The 13,262-nt window shown below is 31.0% G+C and overlaps 1 protein-coding gene across 1 annotated transcript in view; it reads left to right on the top strand.

Annotated features, from left to right (window-relative positions):
- cyst (rho guanine nucleotide exchange factor 18 cysts) overlaps window positions 1–13,262 on the top strand; it is a 414,221-nt gene that overhangs the window by 173,284 nt on the left and 227,675 nt on the right. The window lies entirely within an intron of this gene.

Here is a 13,262-nt window from a genome sequence, read left to right as displayed (position 1 = left end):
CTGCATTAGTGTTTAAATTATTTTTTAAGATATATTAAATATATCGGATACTGTGAATTGTGTTGTTAGTGAGGGTTTTCCGTGAATTAGTTTGAACGTGATCGCTTTGCCATTGAAGTAATGACGTATTTATTTACAATCAGGGAAATAAAAACAAAAAATACAATGCACTTAAAGAAAAGAAGTTTTATCCTTATCATAAGCAGACAATTCAACATCTACAATCTGGAGACTGTCCGCTTACCTTGGAGTTCTGCAACCGGTGGAGTACAAATCACAACTGTGTAAGTATGTTTTGTTTACTGACGAGGCAAATTTCACTCGAGATGTCAACAACTTACTCAATGAGCATACATAGGTAGAAGTAAATTCTCATGAAACGGTGAAAGGCAATTTTCAACACCGATTTAGCGTCAATGTATGGTGCGGCCTTCTTCATAATCTGCTTCTTGGGACCCTTCATATTATCTGGCCGCTTAAAAGCTGAGTTCTACTTGCACTCACTTCAAGAAGAAATACCGCAGTTACTTGAAGATGTTTCTCTAGCGGTTATACACAAAGTACACTTCCAACACGACGCGTGCCTCCCCACTTCCCTTATGCCTTTTTCACTTTCTTAAATCATTATTTCCCTGAAAAATGGATCGGTCTTGGAGGTACTCATCAAGATCTCCTGATGTAAACTTTTGTATTTTACTTTCCCGTCTAGTACTGTAGCTCTAGATGGGAAAGTATCGTAATCGGTCTAATTTGGGCATATGCGGTTTTCACCGGATCTTGACGTTTTGACACCTAAGGAACCCAAAAAACCGGATAGAAATTTGGATAATCGTACGTACGCGCGCATATGATGCCCTTTCTCCGATGCCCTTTCTCCAGGACTACTGGACTGGTTTTTATCAAAGTTGATTAGATTACTTCTATATATAGGGCATTGATGTTATTAAATTTTTAACTTAAAAGGTCAAGGAGGTGAGGCTGTAGAGCGTGGCCACCCTCAGTATCTCGAGATTTCGCCTAATTAAGGTCTTATTTTTCTTAGGCACATTTGTTAACAATTAAAAGTAATATTTTGCAAAAAAAATGTTTTTCAAAAATTGCATTCCACCCCAAAATCTAAGTAAAACATTGGCTAAGTGAGTATATTTAGTATAATCAAGAGGTGGAGGAACCCCATTTACGTTCCAAAAAGCGTACACTTCTGTCTAGTATACTGTTTCTAAATAAAATTCGAATTCTAATTTTTCTTTGTTTTATTCAACTTATTTTATTCCATTTTTTTCAGAATTGAATTGCGTACAGGTTTTATGTGTGTTTATTACCAATTTAACAAAATTGTTGTACGTCAAACATAAAAAGCATGGTTTTTACCCCAATTTATTGGTTTTCACCCTATATTTAACAAAAACTTCTACAAATACGGCTCCGAGACCTATTTTATTGATTTTTCAGGTCAAAAACAATAAGAAATCTTCTAATTTGCTCCTTAATTAACGCCCTAAAAATTTCAGTACGACCTCATTTCACCGGATTAACTGAAATCCGAACGAAATCTTTCATTAGCCGTAATTTGTAAACGAAGCAATTTAGGACATATATTTATATGAAGTTTTTCCTTTATTTTCACGAGTAGAGTAGGTTATGAAAGCTCCGGGAGAACATTACACTTTATATATGCGTATCTTAGTGTGCCGTAATAAGAAATAATTATTTATTATATTTATTTCTGTTTTAGTATTAGCTAGATCATTATCCAAATACACAGTATGTTATCTGTCGCAGCGTTTTGTATGTCCCTTTTCGATTAGTATAAGTGATTATAAAAAATGATTTTGTCTTAATTCGTCAGAAAGACATGACGATATTTTATGAAAAGATGTAAAAGTATAAAACTAGTATCTTATTCCAATATTATTATTAAACGCAGGAATATTGTTTTGGAATAAACGAAACGTTTCGTATAGATATGCATTTTACAAATACTTTTGCTGTTATTCGTCACTTTGTAATTTAATTTCACCGGAATTATACTTAGAAATCACTAATATTAACTTTTTATAACATTTTTTAATGTTATTTCATACTTAACAGTTACGTGTTTTTTTCGTTAAATTCTTTGTGATATAGGTATTCATACGGTCCAACACCCTCAGTTTTAATTTAATACACACGAAACATCGTGTGGATAAAAAGCAATCCGGGGGGGCGAATAACAGTTGTTTGGAAAATTATCGAAACGTAAATGGATTTGGAATAATTGGGATAACTTGCGCAATAGAAGTTACAAAAACATTTATTTTAGTTTCGCGTTCTTTAAGACTGATTACTTACGAAAAATTATCGTATGTTAGCGATCCGTTTTAGGCGTGTGCTAGTTGCTTTTAAATCTCTTATTTTAGTACGCAGTAAATTCCATTTTAGGAAGAATCTACCTGAATCTATCCGTTTATTTGATGTAGCTTTTACTTCAATTTTTTTTACCGAAGATTTAGATGAGAGTTTTCACGTTCCACTTTTCAATGTACATAATAAAATGGGGGTCGCTGTATTAATTTACCGTCGTGTTACTGTATAATAACGTAATAAATATCTATTATTATAATAAAAATTATTTTCGAGTTTTCTAAAGATCCATAAACAAAAATCTTGAAAATCCATTATAGAGACCACCTTTCTTCGAGCGCAATATATTATCGTAATTGTTTCTCCGTAAACTTGCAGTACCGCCGGATAAGTAACTCTTCATACATTTTGGAAGTTATTAATAAGTCTGTCGTCAGATTTATGTAGCAAAACGTTTTGCGTCGCCATATACGCCGCTAATGGCAGGTATAGGAACTAAATCTACTTACCCGCCCGATTACTATCGATCCGATAACTTAATGCACACTTCTTTATGGGTATACATGCTCCGTACGACTTATTATTAGAATCAAGTTAAAGTTAAATCAAGTATCCTATTTGATTTTCATTTGCATCAAAATATTTATCGTTCATTCTGTACGTTAAGGTGCCGATAATGCACTACTGAAAGTTCAATTTTGAAATCTGTTTATCGGTTATCGTCATTCATCCTTATCCGTACAGTAATAATGTTTTTTATATTAATGTTCGAGCCGTTAATTATAAGTGTATTAACAAGTACGCGTTTCTTGGCAAATGTCATTTTCATTAATGTACGTAAAATTCTGAATTAGAATTAAAAAATAAAAAATAAAATAAATTACACGAATCCTGAAGATCCGATTTAAAAAAGAGTTGACGATGATGTCTGAAATTTTCTAATAATTTGCCTAGCATACTTAAAATTGAACCTTTCTGGCAATAACAAAACCGAAAATTATTATTATTAGGCCTTTACTTAATGACATATTAAAATAAAAATTATTATAAAACTTATCACATATTTCATATCTGTTGTAAGGTATATTGTGTCGGGTACCGTAAAAAGTAATTTAAAAAAATCTAAAATAACAGTATTTTGGACTGTTTTAATTAAACGTACATTCTTCCTCCGGTGTAAATGCTGAAAATTATTTCCGGCGGATAACGCCTCATTTAGAAAAAAACAAATTGTAAAGTTTAAAATAAAATGAGTAAAAAGTTAGAAAAATTTATGGAAATTTAAAAAAAAAAACAACTCTTTTTTGGTGGACAGAGGATGTTTCAGATGAGATTTGAAAGTAATTCCAATACTTATATGCCGCTTTTTAAAAATAATGTATTCGGTAGCTACTTATAACTTATCGTAATGTTTATAGATATCGTATTTTGAATAACTAGCGGAATATTATCCCCGAACTTTCTAACGGTAGTTGAAAAATATTTATCTGATTTAAGGTCGATCCGAAGTTTTGAAATCTCAAAAACGTTAAAACCGTTTCATAAAAAATAAATTTTTAGGGAGATCGTGTTATTAAAAAGATTCGGTTTTACATGTCCAGTGGTATTTTCGATAATATTTTTACGGATTAAAACATGCTCGAGAAACATGTTCTTGCCTAAATTTTCAACTCCGATTTCAATATATAAAAGAAAATTAAAATCGTTAAAACTATTTATCCGTTGATTTAATGAATTAAATTTATTAACTCAGTCGTAGCAATTTTAATTTTTTTTTAATACTATATATAGTTATTGAAGTCGGACTTGAAAATTTGAGCACGAAAATTTTTATAAAATTAAAAAAAATTATACGTATAAAATTCAGTGTTTCCAGACCCTCTAATCTTATTTTCACAAAATTTTAAAAATAATTATTCCACGTTATACTTCGTCAGCATCCCTTGTAAAGATACGAATTTCATGATTTAAACTTAAACCATGATTTATAGTTAAAAAATCTATAAATACGTATATAGATCCTGAGAGATCTGGTTTTATTCCATCGAAACGATTTCCTTTACGTGTATATCAAAGAGCCGTGTGAGTAAAATTAAGGATGTCATTTTTTTTTTATCTTTACTGATAGCAGCCTTTATATTTTACTGTTATCATAAATTATTTGTTGCGTGTAATTTTAGAACTACTGTGCTTTCAAAGTATTTTTATTCAACGAAACACTTTAGTCGACAAATTTATTTAACTAAGCCGCTTATTAAAATTTTATCAAATTAGTTTAATATTAGAAACCGATGTTGAAAATATTTCATAAAAGAAAAATGAAAAAGAAATGAGAAAGTAAAATTTTTGTTGATGTAGATGTGCAAATAGGATATAATGTAATTATGGGCTTCCAAAAATGTAGAATTCTCTAAAATTAGGTTTTTGCTTGGCCGTAAGAGTTCTAATTTTATTTTCCGAGATGATTGTTCGTCTACGTTAGTAGAATTTAAGTATCTGTTAGTAAAGTCGATGTACCGGTTTCTACAATTGTTAGAATACCTTCTGTTAGTTTGCCTTCTATAACTTAAAAACCCTTTTCCGGTTTGATTTAGTCTTTACTATATTACTCTATTATTAAAACTGATAGTAAAATTTCATAAATTACGTCTCCTTTTTAATCAGAAATCGCTTTCTGACATTTTATCGCACAGTTTTCATCTATCAAACGTTTTACAGGAATGAAAAGCTACTTTTAAAGTTTAAAACTGTTTTTGTACGGAAACTTTTGAAATCTTTGAATCGGAGCTCCGCCCGTTTATCAGGTTCCTCTAATTTTCTCGATTATGCCACTTTATTATAGAATTTAAAATTATAGCTGTTATCGTGTAAAACGGCTTATCTAAAACAGTTTTAAAATATCAACCTGCGGATAATATTTTCTCAGTGCGACAAATATTTTCCATTTTTTATCAACGAACGAACAGTTCGTTAATGAGTTCAGTATGTTTGCGAATGCTATTTGTCTCAGATTTTGATTTCGGATTAAGCATCGTTAGAGGATTATAAAAATACACGCCTTTCGGATTCGCCTTAAAATGGCGCCAAATTTAAAATTTTGTAATAATCATTACGCTGTAACTGTGTCGATACGCTATCGAGTCGATTCAAATGCACTAATATAAGGTTTACTAAAAAGCATAAAATATATAAATTTAAATTTTGTAAATCAAGTATAAGACCCCAGAATGGGGGAAAACTAATTTTTTAATTGTTGAAAAAAAAATGCATAAAAACGCCAAAACACGAAACAAATATATTAACTTGACGTCGTCGAATCCTAATCGAGATTTATTAAAATCGTAACAAACTCGTTTGCGTCGCCTGCAAATTTAACAAAAAAAGTTTAAATTTAAAATTAGAAAAACGTGCAACTTTTAATTGTAAAATAGTGAAGTGGAACCGACGTTGTACAAGACTACAAATTACGATTAATATAATTTGTAAAATCAAACGCTAATACTCAAATATATTACACAAACATGTAGTGTAGTAATCTGAGTTAAATAGAATTTAGAGAATAAAAATTTTAAAAATGAATTAATAATTGGAAAGAGCAATAGAAATAATAAGAATGTTCGTTCGGGAAAGTCTTTTCCCGATTTTTCATCGATAACCGGTTTTATTTTGTGATGTATCGTCGTTAACTTCATAACGGCAAAATTAAATAAGGTTAGTTTTAATAAACCTTTCTTTTTTATATTTAAATTTTCTGTCTTCGCCTTTGTTCTAGATGGAAAAAATGTTTTGTTACGTATGTTGGATTCGATCAAAATTTTGAGTAGCATAAATATCTCCTATGCGATTTTCAGATATTGTTTGTTATTCGTTCTATAACATCAGATTGAGATTATTTAAATTTGTTATCTGGTATATTTTTGTACGTGAAATATAAAAATCTTAACCCTACCCCCCCACTCTCTCTCACTCCCCCCTCTCCCCCCCTCTCTCTCTCTCTCTGTGTGTGTGTGTGTGTGTACGTACTTATTTTATTTTTTAATCTTTTGTAGGAAAATATTTCTTAGTATGTAGAAAGTACGAATACAAATAGCTGTAGGAAAGTAAATCGATAAACATGACTAAATTTTATGCTTTTTTTTCCTGTTTAGCCTCCAGGATTCACCGTCAGGTATTTACTAAAGAGGATGATATGTATGAGTGTAAGTGAAGTGTAGTCTTGTACAGTCTCAGGTCGACCATTTCTGAGTTGTGTGGTTAATTGAAACCCAACCAACAAAGAACACTGATATTCCTGATTTAGTATTCAAATCCATATAAAGGTTCCAAACTAGGATTTGAACGTTGGAACGACTTCAAAATTAGTTGATTTGCGAAGACGCGTTCACCACACCACTAGACCAACCTCCGGTGGGTTCTGATTATATGCTAGTCAGAAAAAAGTGTTGATGTATTAATTCATTTATATTTGTTACAAATTTTAATGTTATTTTTTTTTTAAATCGGTTGCTTTATTATGACTTTACGGTAAGTTTTTCTCGTAATTTTCTTTAAATAGATTACGCGTATAATAGTGTAGTGTCAAATCTCTTAGGAATGACACGTTCGTGTTTTATTTAGTCGTATGTTGTGACCCAGTACTGTATGTGATTATGTCGTCCTGAGATTTGATTACTTAGTTACTGTATTAAATCATTCGCTTTGATGAGATAATGATTTAACTAGGCCATGTTATTTCTTTTACAAACGACCAATTTGTTTATTTTTATCCTTATTGTATTGCATTCGTATCACTTACTTGATGAGCAAATTACTTATCATCATTAGAATGTTTAATTATTTATTTAAAAAGAAATTTATACGGTTCTTTTCACACTGTATTTAAAAAAACTGTTGTCTGGTCACTGTACTTGATAATTTTTAAAAAGAAAAGTTAAAGTAGGATTGTATGTGTTTTTAAATATTGTTTTCTTTATTTTATCGATTTAAAATTACGTAAATTAAATAATCGTTGTACCTCCGTTTATTGTAGTAGCTTCGTATAGTTGGCTACATTCTTTGAAAATTTCTGAATTATACCTTTCTAATTAGTCCTTCCTGATAATAAATATTTAGAGAGTTGTTATAAAAGTTAACCGTTACGGTAACTCATTATATTAAAAATAATTAATATTTACGTTTAATTCCGACTGATCGAGAAGGAAGTATCTCGGTTATTGTACTATATTAACCGAAATTATCAAAATTATATATTTATTAATTACGTTTTGGTATTTTTCCAGTCTCATGAAACACATCGAGTACAACAAAATAAAAATAAAAAATTACAAGGGAGCTCTGGTAGAATACCAAAACTTAATCGATAAGTATACGACACGATTCGTTTTTTTTAAATCCTAAAAACCTTCTTACATATTGCATCGACCGTTTTTTGTACCGCCTGCAGGATGATCGTACTACTGGGAGAATTCACACTATAAAAAGCGAATAGCATTTTTTTTTTTGTACAACATGGTTTGTTGAGCTGGCCGTGAGAGATCGTCCCGAAAGTCCACACCAGCCTTCCTAACAGACTATCCTTGTGCCTTTTATATAATCGATATTTAACGGACCTTGACCGGGAACTGCAGTATTGAAAAGATAAATTTCTTTTCAGGTTCTCTGGATTCGTGCGGAATCCTAATTCAAGATTATATTCCTATAAACAAAATTTTTATATTTTATTCAAAATATATTACTGTGATATATTTATCCAAGAAAAAATTTATTTAATATTTTTAGATGTTTATGTGTTGTTGTTGTGTGTGTGCGCGCGCGCTAAGCAACTTTTCCTGACTGATTCATCAATGCTTAGCAAAAACTATTGAAGATAAATTGATAAAAATTTGTATACATATTCTTCTTAACGGTGCACATTAAAAAAGGATTTTTTGAAATTCCAAGTTTAGAGGGTTAAAATTGATTTTTGATGTGTGTATCTTCATGTAAATATCTAAAATCAAATTTCTAGATTTTTCCAAATTTGACCGTTAAAGGGAGAAGAAAGGTAAAAATTTGGAACAATGATTGCAGATTTTTCCCATTTCTGACTATACTAAACCATATATTCACTAGACTGGGCTTGCAAATACTGTACAGATAGATATTTAATAATCATTTTCGGGTTTTTTCAATTTCGATTATTTAAGGAGTACAACAATGTTAGGCGCGGCGGCTTAACCAACACAGCCACTGTTAATGTATGCGTCGCACCTGCCTCCGGTTATTTGACTAAATAAAAATAAAAAATTGACCTCGATGAGAAACGCAAAAAATCATACAGCGCAGGCGAAGCCGCGTTGGGGATGGTAGTGTGAGTGTTTATATTTTTTTATAAAGTTGTGTATTGGTAGCGCTCGGCTTTTCCGGAGGGAAATCCGGGTTCGAATCCTCGTTAGGTTTGGAAGTTTTCATATGCTACAAAATCCCATTTCTATACTCCCACGTAAAAGCTTCTCTGCAGGATTCTGTTGAAGCTGCAGTAGAATTCTACTCTTTCTCAATAGACTGTTTGACTCCCGCCCGTTTTAATTGAAATTCTTCTTTCTCTATGTATTCTTTTAATAAGTATTACATTCGTAATTGAGATTATGTACGTAAAAGTCGACAATTCGAAGTTCATGTTCGTGGAGGGCCGCAGCACTGTTGTTTTGCATTGCTATAGACAGAGATGGAAATATAACACAACAGTGCAGTCGTCTGGGCTTAGTCCTACTGAACGCAAGTAACACATTGTATTTTGTAGAACGTGTAATTTCTTTCCGATTACGGTAATAATACAATTAAAAATATTAATTTACATTACTGTATTCATAAATGAAAAAAACTTAACCTGCAATTAATTACAATAATTTAATTAAGTAAACGTTTTCACTAAAACGGTAACTTATTCACAGGATTTATATTCACAGCTGATAGTAATAATTTGGACATAAAGACTTATGGAATGGCGACAAGTTTGATATAACTGCCTAATAAAAAATAAAATGATTGTTTTATTTTTAGTAAACCAATATAAAAAATATCATAAATAAATATAAATATAAAATAAAACAATCTACCTTAACACAATCCTTAACCGGTTTCATCTGCAGTTTCGTAGAACTATCTTCTGTGATAGGCCAACAGTAGAACTATGTTCTGTGATAGGCCAACAGCTCTCGATTTCGGAGCTTTAGTCACTTTCACTTTCACCTGAATTAATTTCTAATTCGTCTTCACTACCTGATATCTTATCATCGTCCATCCCTGCATTTATAATTATACTTTCAGTGGTATATTATTCCATTAACGTATCTGTTTCCAGTAAGAATCCATTATCTCCTGAACTTGGGCGACATGGATATTTTTCAGTCTTGTACAGTAATTGACGAAATTTCATCTAATGTAACTGCTCTTAGTTCTCTTAAAATTACATTTGGAAAATATTACGGTCTCATTTTTTTTTTTTAACTAGATTCCAAATAAATTCAGTTGGGTTAAAATCTGAGTGGTAGGGTGGCAATCTATGCGCTGTAATTCCTTTTTTGTGTAGTATTTCGTCTTATTCATATTGTGGTTCTGAACGGTGTAGTTTGAAAATTTCTAAAAGCTTTTTTTTCTTTTTTTTTTGTTAAATGTGGGTCGTAGTTAATTAATTTTTTTGGAGCCATTCTTGAATATCTTTTTTCAATGAATTAAACGTCGAAGGTTTGAAGGTTTATTTTTTTGTTTATTATGGTAAGGTGCGTTATATATGACTAAAATACAATTTGTCGGTAGTCCTGGGATAACTTGGTTTTCAATATCTTCATAAAATTTTCATTATTCATCCATGATAATCCTCTGTTTTACTTTTAGAATTGTACATTAAAAAAGCACCATCCTGAATCTCATGTCTCCACCCGCATGAGCCACAATTAAACGGTCACCGGCACTATTGTTAACAAAAACACCTGGCACCATCACTTTGCCAGCACTTTATTTTCCGTATAATGTGTGTGAACTCAAGTTTCATTTAAGTATTCGACCGGTCTCTTTTGCTCAGAAGTAGCATTTTTCTCCGATACCTAAGAATATTTTTGTCAGCAGTTATAAAAAAACATCTATTGTGTAAACATTATTTGCTAAATTACATCCCTTGTCCAAAAAATGTTAATAATTTTGAAACGTTGTGGAAGGCAGTACAGTAAATCTTTTTCGTTGCACTTTTTTCTATTAGCATCTCGTATTCACTAATCTGTTCCCCATCAAAGTGGGGCCCTAACCCCCACACCGCCACTCCTCCTTACATACCCCACATCGCACTTAGCGGCCGGACTACTTTAATCGTCTGCTATGTTGTGACGTCACAGGTGAGTGGTAGAATTAAATAAATGAATCATATTTAAAGTGGCCGCTAGTACCGCCAACCGCGCGAATGATATACGGTATGCGCGCGCGCTTTAGGGAGAATCGTTGAATTAATAAACAAAAAATATTGCATTAAAATAAAATGATAAATATTTTTAAATTGAGTCGTTTGTGTTTACACACACAACTTAATTTAAAAAAAGAAAAAAGCCGCGTGACGGGAAAGTCTTACAACTGTTGTCAGCCGGCCTCCGTGACCAGAGTGGTAGCGTCTGGGCCTTTCATCCGGAGGTGCCGGGTTCGAATCTTGGTCAGGCATGGCATTTTCTTTTTACATGCTACTTATCATTCATCTCATTCTCTGAAGCAAGACCTAACGGCGATCCCGGAAGTTAAAAAAAAAAACTGTGTTTTTATGAACTTAATAACGTTAAATGCGAGACCACGCGCTTGACCGTGAAGAGGTTTTCCGCGTTCACTTGATTGTTTTCTTAATACGACTAGTTTTAAGTAACAGCTGTTGCAATTTCCAATGCAAATAATGGAGAACAGTTGTTTTTATTAGTAATAACACATGTACAAATTAATTAAATTACTTAAACCACTAAACTGATGAAAGAAATTTATACTTTATTTACTTGTGTATACTTGTTTTGGTGGATATATTTTCATCTTGCTGTGTTTTAAAGTACATTAACTAAGAGTAAAATTGCTCTTATTACAAAATAACATGGTAAAAGATAAAATTCATTATTTATAAGAAAATATCGGTAATTAAGCAGAAGAAATACCTATATTTTATTATTATACATTGAAATTAAAATGACATCGATTAATTCATTAATATTAAATTAATGTAAATAATATAATGTTATGTGACACTGGCATGATATGCGTCTGCGTCCATACCCACAGGCAATACTGTTTAAAATGGCAATCGAATTTCACAAAGTCGCACTTACTTTACTACAGTGAATGTAAAATCTAAAGTCGGGTCCTCCCTACAAGTTGCCTCTGCTTGACTCCTCTACACCACTGCTATAACTTGGTATGCGAAACACGTGCTACTGGTTGCGACAAAGGTAAGACCTCAAAATGATATAGAGATATATATTTTTTATTATTTTTATGTTTTTATCATTGTTTTACCATAATCATTTATTATTGGTATCGTTTATTTTGTTTAAATTTCTCGTTTAATTATTAAGTATTTATTTCATCTGTTATTTATTATTCTGCTGTATTTATTTATTTGAGCTACTATATAAATTATTTTGTATAAAATCACTTTATATTTTATGTTTATAAATTATAGTACGAATTAGCGTTTAAATTATTTAAATTAATTTTGTTTATTGCAGTATGAACTTAATATCTTTGTAGTATTCATCATTTTTTTAAGAATAAATTTAAGAATGATTATAACAAATTTAGGTTTACTCACGTTTTTTTAACACTTGTATTTTTTCATTTGTAGTTTTATAGGCCTACAAAGCTGAAAATAATATTAAATTAGTACGCGCTGTTTAGAAATAATTTTCATAAATAACTACGCCACGTCAAAGAAAATCTTAGCAACATAATCTGAAATAAATAACTCATTTCATACACTTTTGTATTACGTCATTGTTATTGTTTATTTTTAGAAAAACCTTACCTTATTATACTTGATAAAAAAGCATATACTTTCAGTAAAAAAATAAATTACTTCATGTACGTCTTGAAAGAAAAATAATTTTACTTGTAATAACAAATTACCAGAACATATTTCTTTACTTTAATAGTGACATCGTAATTAGATAACGGTGCAAGTTATTGCAAATTAATTGATGTGACTTTTGGAATACACTACTTCGGCTGCTGGTGTGAGAAGTCGCCGAGTGATGCTAATTGCAGTGGAGGGGATACCGTAGCATACAATAGACCGCCTTATGATGTTACGTACACTATAGTGCCACTGGACGTGACTACACAGCAGTAGTTCGTAATCTGAATATGCAAATCGCCTTGTCGACTAGTACTATAATAGTGTTAAAATACGTAGTACAGTGAAAATAAAACAATCTGTAATTGTTTTCATACTGTGATTAAGAATCTAAACTGCAGTTTTTTGTTTTAATTTATGGCCGACATATTTAAATCAATTATCATAAAAATCCAATAAGAGGAAATTATTAAATTACTTTAACGCTATTTTTTTTTTTTTTTTTTTTTTTTTTTTTTTTTTTTTTGACGAATCGATAATAAATAAAAGTTGAAATAGTTGCATTATTGTAAAATAAGACGAGAAAACCTGAATACATAATTTTCCGTAATTTCTTCAGGTTTTCCTGAAATAAATAGAAATTCTAAAAGGAATAGACATAAAAGAACACGTTTAATAAGATGATTAATTCTATTTTCTCCGTCTAGTGATCAAAAAATTTAAAAAACAAGCTTTTTCATGATGTATACTGTAATACAGTTTTTTTTAAAACGATTTAGTTTTTTTGGGATTCGTGTCGTAAAATATTAGTTAGAAAACGTGTACTACAGAAGCAGTCAGAGATATA

Source organism: Lycorma delicatula, chromosome 3 (genome assembly GCF_047948215.1).
Source record: "Lycorma delicatula isolate Av1 chromosome 3, ASM4794821v1, whole genome shotgun sequence".
In the NCBI taxonomy this organism is placed as follows: domain Eukaryota; kingdom Metazoa; phylum Arthropoda; class Insecta; order Hemiptera; family Fulgoridae; genus Lycorma; species Lycorma delicatula.
This window is presented reverse-complemented; position numbering and strand designations above follow the sequence as displayed.